The sequence below is a fragment of the Malus domestica genome, chromosome 12 (genome assembly GCF_042453785.1).
Source record: "Malus domestica chromosome 12, GDT2T_hap1".
Lineage (NCBI taxonomy): Eukaryota > Viridiplantae > Streptophyta > Magnoliopsida > Rosales > Rosaceae > Malus > Malus domestica.
In genome coordinates this window covers 18,510,119-18,516,118 of record NC_091672.1, presented here as the reverse complement: position 1 = coordinate 18,516,118, position 6,000 = coordinate 18,510,119, and positions in this window count along the sequence as shown.

Genomic DNA, 6,000 nt, shown 5'->3' with positions numbered 1-6,000 from the left:
AAAGTCCAACACAACAATAGCTTAGAAATTTTAGGTAAAACAAACACCAAAATTACGCACCTTAATCCCGTTTAAGGGCGTTTTTGTAATTTCACGTCCTCGGAATTAAAAATTCCGGGACGGGCTGTGACATGTGGATTGTGTTGAAATTTAGGATTATTTTATTGTTTGAATTTGGGCTTAGCCCATTAGTATTAGAGTTTCGTTTTCTTACTTATCAGGGTTAGGTTAGTTTTCTATATATGTGATGCTTTGTAGCTTGTAGAATTAACATGTTAGTCACAATGTAGCTTCTTAGGGTTTTGTAGCCGTTCCGGCATTCTCATTTGTTTAATAATATTTTTATTATTTTGTTAATCTTGTTTGTTCCACACTCTGATATTCAACTGCTAGTGGAATTTACCGCGGTAGTCTAACTCTTTCGGATGTTGAGAAGATATAGATTCATTTTAGCCCCATGATTATCAACCTGTGATACACCAACACCAGTTATCGAACCCAAGACATGTTCCGTGTGAAATTATACGGGTTTGTAATTTATCTCCAACCACTGTGTCATCCCGTGGTAGTTGTGTTCTTGTGACATTGATTGTTAAATCAACTATAAATTACTTCATATGTTGGATAAAGTAAATGTTAGGAGATTACATTTGTGTATCATCTAATGTGGTAAGTGATGTGTATAATCTGTCATGTTAATTGATGAATTTATATTCATTGGATTTTGGTTTGCCACATATAATATGACACACCAATGTGGTACAAAGATATAATCTCCTTAGCATTACTCGTTGTAGAAAAAAAAAGGATTGTTTAATAATTAATTTGTTCGCTTGTTTCTATTTTTACTTTTGTTAGATATGGAAGGAAACTACATTAAAAAAAAGGAAATATAAAAGAGTGGATGAAGAACGATGGAACAATTGTAAAATATTTTGTACAAGGAAAGGCAAATAAATACAAAAGTAAAAAATAAAAACCAAAATTATTTAAAGGTCTTGTTTCATAATCATTTCGTTTTGTTTTTGTTTTTGTTATTGAAATATAGTGTGTGAAGTCAAGTATTTTAGGTTTGGCTTTTCTTGTCAACTATTGTAATTGAACCACACATTCTCAATCTAGTTTTAGGCTATACTCTGATTATGGGATGTTCCTACTGGAGTAAATGTTCAAGATGTGGCACATTTCACATCAAAAAGTTTGTTTATGCATGTGCATTTCATATTTATATTCATGTTGCATTCTGACTAGTTTGATTGTCTAGTCAGTTTTGCGCATTGACTTCTAGTTGTTTGGGCACACAAATTAAGACAACACATATGGGCTAACTGGCACCTTTTTGCTGGTGGTCAATTTCTGGCCATTAATCTGCATATATCTTTTTTTGCGGCTGACAAGCGTTCTTTGCACAAGTTGGCTGATGAAAATTAGGTTTCCTCTGGTATATCTATGTTTTAAGGTTTTAGTTTGTTCTTCAAGGGGTTCATAATTTATTTTAAAGTGAGAGAGTTGTCTTAAAAGCTTTGAGCTTGCTTATTCTCCATTTATGAAACTCTAACAGTCAAATTTTCTTCAAGCATTAAACACCAATTGTCACATCCCGACCCAGGTCCTCATCACATCTCGGGCTCGACTCCACCATAGCATGATATTGTCCACTTTGGGCCCCGACCATGCCCTTACAGTTTTGTTTCTGGGAACTCACACGAGAACTTCCCAATGGGTCACCCATCATGGGATTGCTCTCGCGCGAACTCGCTTAACTTCGGAGTTCCGATGAAACCCGAAGCTAGTGAGCTCCCAAAAGGCCTCATGCTAGGTAGAGATAGGAATATACATATAAGGCTTATAGAATTCACTTCCCTGGGCGATGTGGGATGTTACAATCCACCCCTTAGGGCCTGACGTCCTTGTTGGCACACTTCCGGCCAGGGATTGGCTCTAATACCAAATTGTCACATCTCGGGCTCGACTCCACCATAGAACGATATTGTCTGCTTTGGGCCCGACCACGCCCTCACGGTTTTGTTTTTGGGAACTCACACGAGAACTTCCTAATGGAACACCTATCCTGGGATTGCTCTCGCGCGAACTCGCTTAACTTCGGAGTTCCAATAGAACCCGAAACTAGTGAGCTCCTAAAAGGCCTCATGCTAGGTAGAGATGAGAATATACATATAAGGCTTACATGATCCACTTCCCTGGCGATGTGGGATGTTACACCAATCATTAGGAAGGTTTGCATTGTTTTAATGGTCTAGCATTAAGTTTCAAATCATGATTTAGACCTTGTTTTTTGATTCTTGTCGAATCCAGATTTCACATAACCATCATTGTCATATCATTTGCATTGGTTGTGTTGGTTCTCGATGCCACAAGGTGATGAACTCAGGAGGAGCTGCCACTTTGTGAAGGTCGAAAGAGTCCATCTCGTGTAAGGCACGGTTGTACAAAGGTATAAGTTGTTGCGTAGATTATGATCTAGGAATTAAGCTTGTGTGGATACCTTATATGAAACTTTTTACACTAGTGTTAGACTCAGTGGTGAGTCTCCGGTTTTTTAACCCAGAGGTTGGGTTTTTCGGCCAAAAACTCTTTGTGTTGATTATTGTTATTCTTATTGACATAAATTTAACAGAGTTTAAATGTGCACTGAACTAGACCTTTGTTAACTAGGGTTACGTTAGTAAATCAGTTATAATTGTTTATTTTTGGTTTTGGTAAACTAACAAATCTGATCTTAGTTTACTGGTGACGTTGACTAGTCAGTCAAGTATATATTGAATTTTAAATTATAGGATATTTTTCCTGATACCAATTTCATTGTGAAAGTAAAGTATATGGTGTTAAGAAGAATGAAGAAGTGAACGTGATGGAAGCTATGGTTATGGTGCTCTTAAGTGAATTTGTGTACCTCCAAACCATGTCCTAAATCCCACACCCTACCTTAATCTCTAAGACCATCTTCAACATTTGGGTTAAAACTTAAAATTTTTAACCAAAAAAATTTAGGTTTTAGCCTAGAAACAGTTTTTATCCTCCAACCCTTCTGGGTTAAATTTTTAGCCCGAGATTATTAAAGAATGAATTTAGGATAATTATTTTCTTAAAGTAACTTAAAAAAAATTATGTAGATTATCCTAATTTAATTTTATAAACATCATAACCTAAAAATATTTAAATTCTGATATATATTGAAAAATCACTAAATCGGCATCATGAAACTCGTGGAACACTTCGAAAGAATATGAAACACATAAAATAATTTTTTTAATTACTTTAAATTTGGATTGTTAGATCATTTTGTTTTATCGTTGGATTTGATCAAATTATATCTTAGCTGTTGGATTCAATGAATTTATAAATAAAAAATAAAAAATACACATATATGGTGGACAAGCCCCATTAACTTACGGATGAATCATTGACTAAATTTGGCCTATAAATGAATTTTAGGTTTTAACTCATATTGGTCTTAAGGGTTGGAGCAAGTTAATGTAAATTTAGAATATAAAATTTGAGTTTTACTCAATTTTTTTTTTCTTTTGCATAAATTAGATGTTTTACAGGTCATGTGACTTGATGTGAGAAATACAATTAACGTATATGTAAAAGGACATGGCTTCTCAGCCCTCTCAGTTCCCATACACTCCCATCCCTTCTATTTGTACGGTCACGGTTAAGCCACGTCAACATTTTATATCACTATTTCTTTTTGTCTTATTATCTCTATAAAAAAATCAATATAAAATGTTGACGTGGCTTAACTGTGATCACATAAAATAGGAGATGATAGTATATATGGAAACTGGGGGGCAGAGAAGCCGGGTCCTATGTAAAAACTCTCATGTCATTTACGTAATTAACTAACTTTTGAGTTTGCCTAAATGACCTAGATATAGTGGAAATCTTCACATCAACTTTTTACGTAGAGTAGACAATGACAATGTATAATATAGGCACCAGTATGGAATACTGACCAATCATCTTCCGTTTGCTTCCTCATAAGCACGAGGCAACATGATGAGTCTGCACACTCCTTAGGGCTGTTGCGTGGGTTTGACGGCTGTACTAGTTTCATAATTTCATTCCAAATCCTGGGTGATGGGATGTGGAATGTACGAGTTATAAAGGAGTTCCTGTGTTTTTGTGCCATTTTATTTTATTTTTAAAAATAAGCTAGTGGAATTTACTGCAGTAGTCTAACAGTTTCGGAGGCTGAGAATATTTATAGATGCATTTTAACCTCCTGATTATCAACGTGTGATACACCAACACCAGTTATCGAACCCAAGACACATGCCTTGTGAAATTATACGGGTTTGTAATTTATCTCCAACCACTGTGTCATTCCGTGGTAGTTGTGTTTTTGTGACATTGATTGTTAAATCGACTATAAATTACTTCATATGTTGGATAAAGTAAATGTTAGGAGATTACATTTGTGTATCATCTAATGTGGTAAGTGATGTGTATTATCTGTCATGTTAATTGATGAATTTATATTCATTGAATTTTGGTTTGCCACATATAATATGACACACCAATGTGGTACAAAGATATAATCTCCTTAGCATTACTCGTTATAGAAAAAAAAAAGGATTGTTTAATAATTAATTTGTTTGCTTGTTCTTGTTTTTACTTTTGTTAGATATGGAAGGAAACTACATTAAAAAAAAAGGAAATATAAAAGAGTGGATGAAGAACGATGGAACAATTGTAAAATATTTTGTACAAGGAAAAACAAAAAAATACAAAAGTAAAAAATAAAAACCGAAATTATTTAAAGGTCTTGTTTCATAATCATTTTGTTGATGCACAAAATCGGAGCTATTGGAACAACGTAAATCCAACCGTGAATCTGCAAGAAATGTAAATAACACAAGATGTATCGTGGTTCACCCCAATGTTTGGGCTATGTCCACACTGATTATTGTATTTCTCTGAGAAGTGAGGGGAGTGAGGGAGAGAGATTCAGAGCATCTGAGGGAGAGAGTAAGGCCTCTGATGGCCTAGGAATTGACCTCTTCCAATTGTGAGGGTGAGAAGTCCTTTTATAGAATAAGAGCTCCTCACTTATTACATATTTTCCCATTCCTTTATTACATAATTACATTTAAGTCCCCCTAGTATTTGTACGAAATCTAAATAGGAGGCCCTAAGTATGGTATAAACAGTAGTCCCCCAAGTCTTCAATCAAGAGAGTCTTTTCGCTGGAGACTTGAAATTCAGTCCATGTGTGGGCCGAAGTAACTAGATGTCGTCTAGAACTGATACTCGATATAAGGCGGTGCCTGATCTGTAATGATGCTCAACTAGAAGTAGTACATGTTGTGAGACTGCTCTGCTTGTGGCTTATGTTGTCTTGGTTGACTCGGCTTGTGGCGTTGAAGGTGAGGGAGTCCCTTTTATAGAATAAGGGCTCGCTTCTCAATACATGAATAATGGGCTAGAGTTGATGTTCTATAATGATGGTGATGGAGTAGTCCCTTTTATAGAATAAGGGCTCGCTCCTCAATACATAAGTGATGGGCTAGAGTCCCCCAAGTATTTTTCATGAGTGCTCTCTAATGAAAGTGAGGGAGTCCCTTTTATAGAATAAGGGCTCGCTCCTCAGTACATAAATAATGGGCTAAGTCCCCCAAGTATTTTTTATGAGGCCCAGTTGAGGCCCAATATATGGTACATAATGTAGTCCCCCAAGTATTCGGTTAATAAAGTCTATTGGCTGGAGACTTCAAATTGAATCCATGTATGAGCCGAAGTGGCGGTTGTTCGGAGGCAGTATTTGTATACCCTGCACTGAAGCTTTCTAGGTGAAGCTTTGCAAGTGAAGCTTTGAAGCTGGAGCTCTGTTAATGAAGCTTTTGAAGCTAGAGCTTTTGTAAATGAAGCTTTTGAAGCTAGAGCTCTGTAAATGAAGCTATTGAAGCTGATTGACATGAGTGATGCTCATGAATGTTTATGTTGATTGACATGAATGATGCTCATGGATATTGA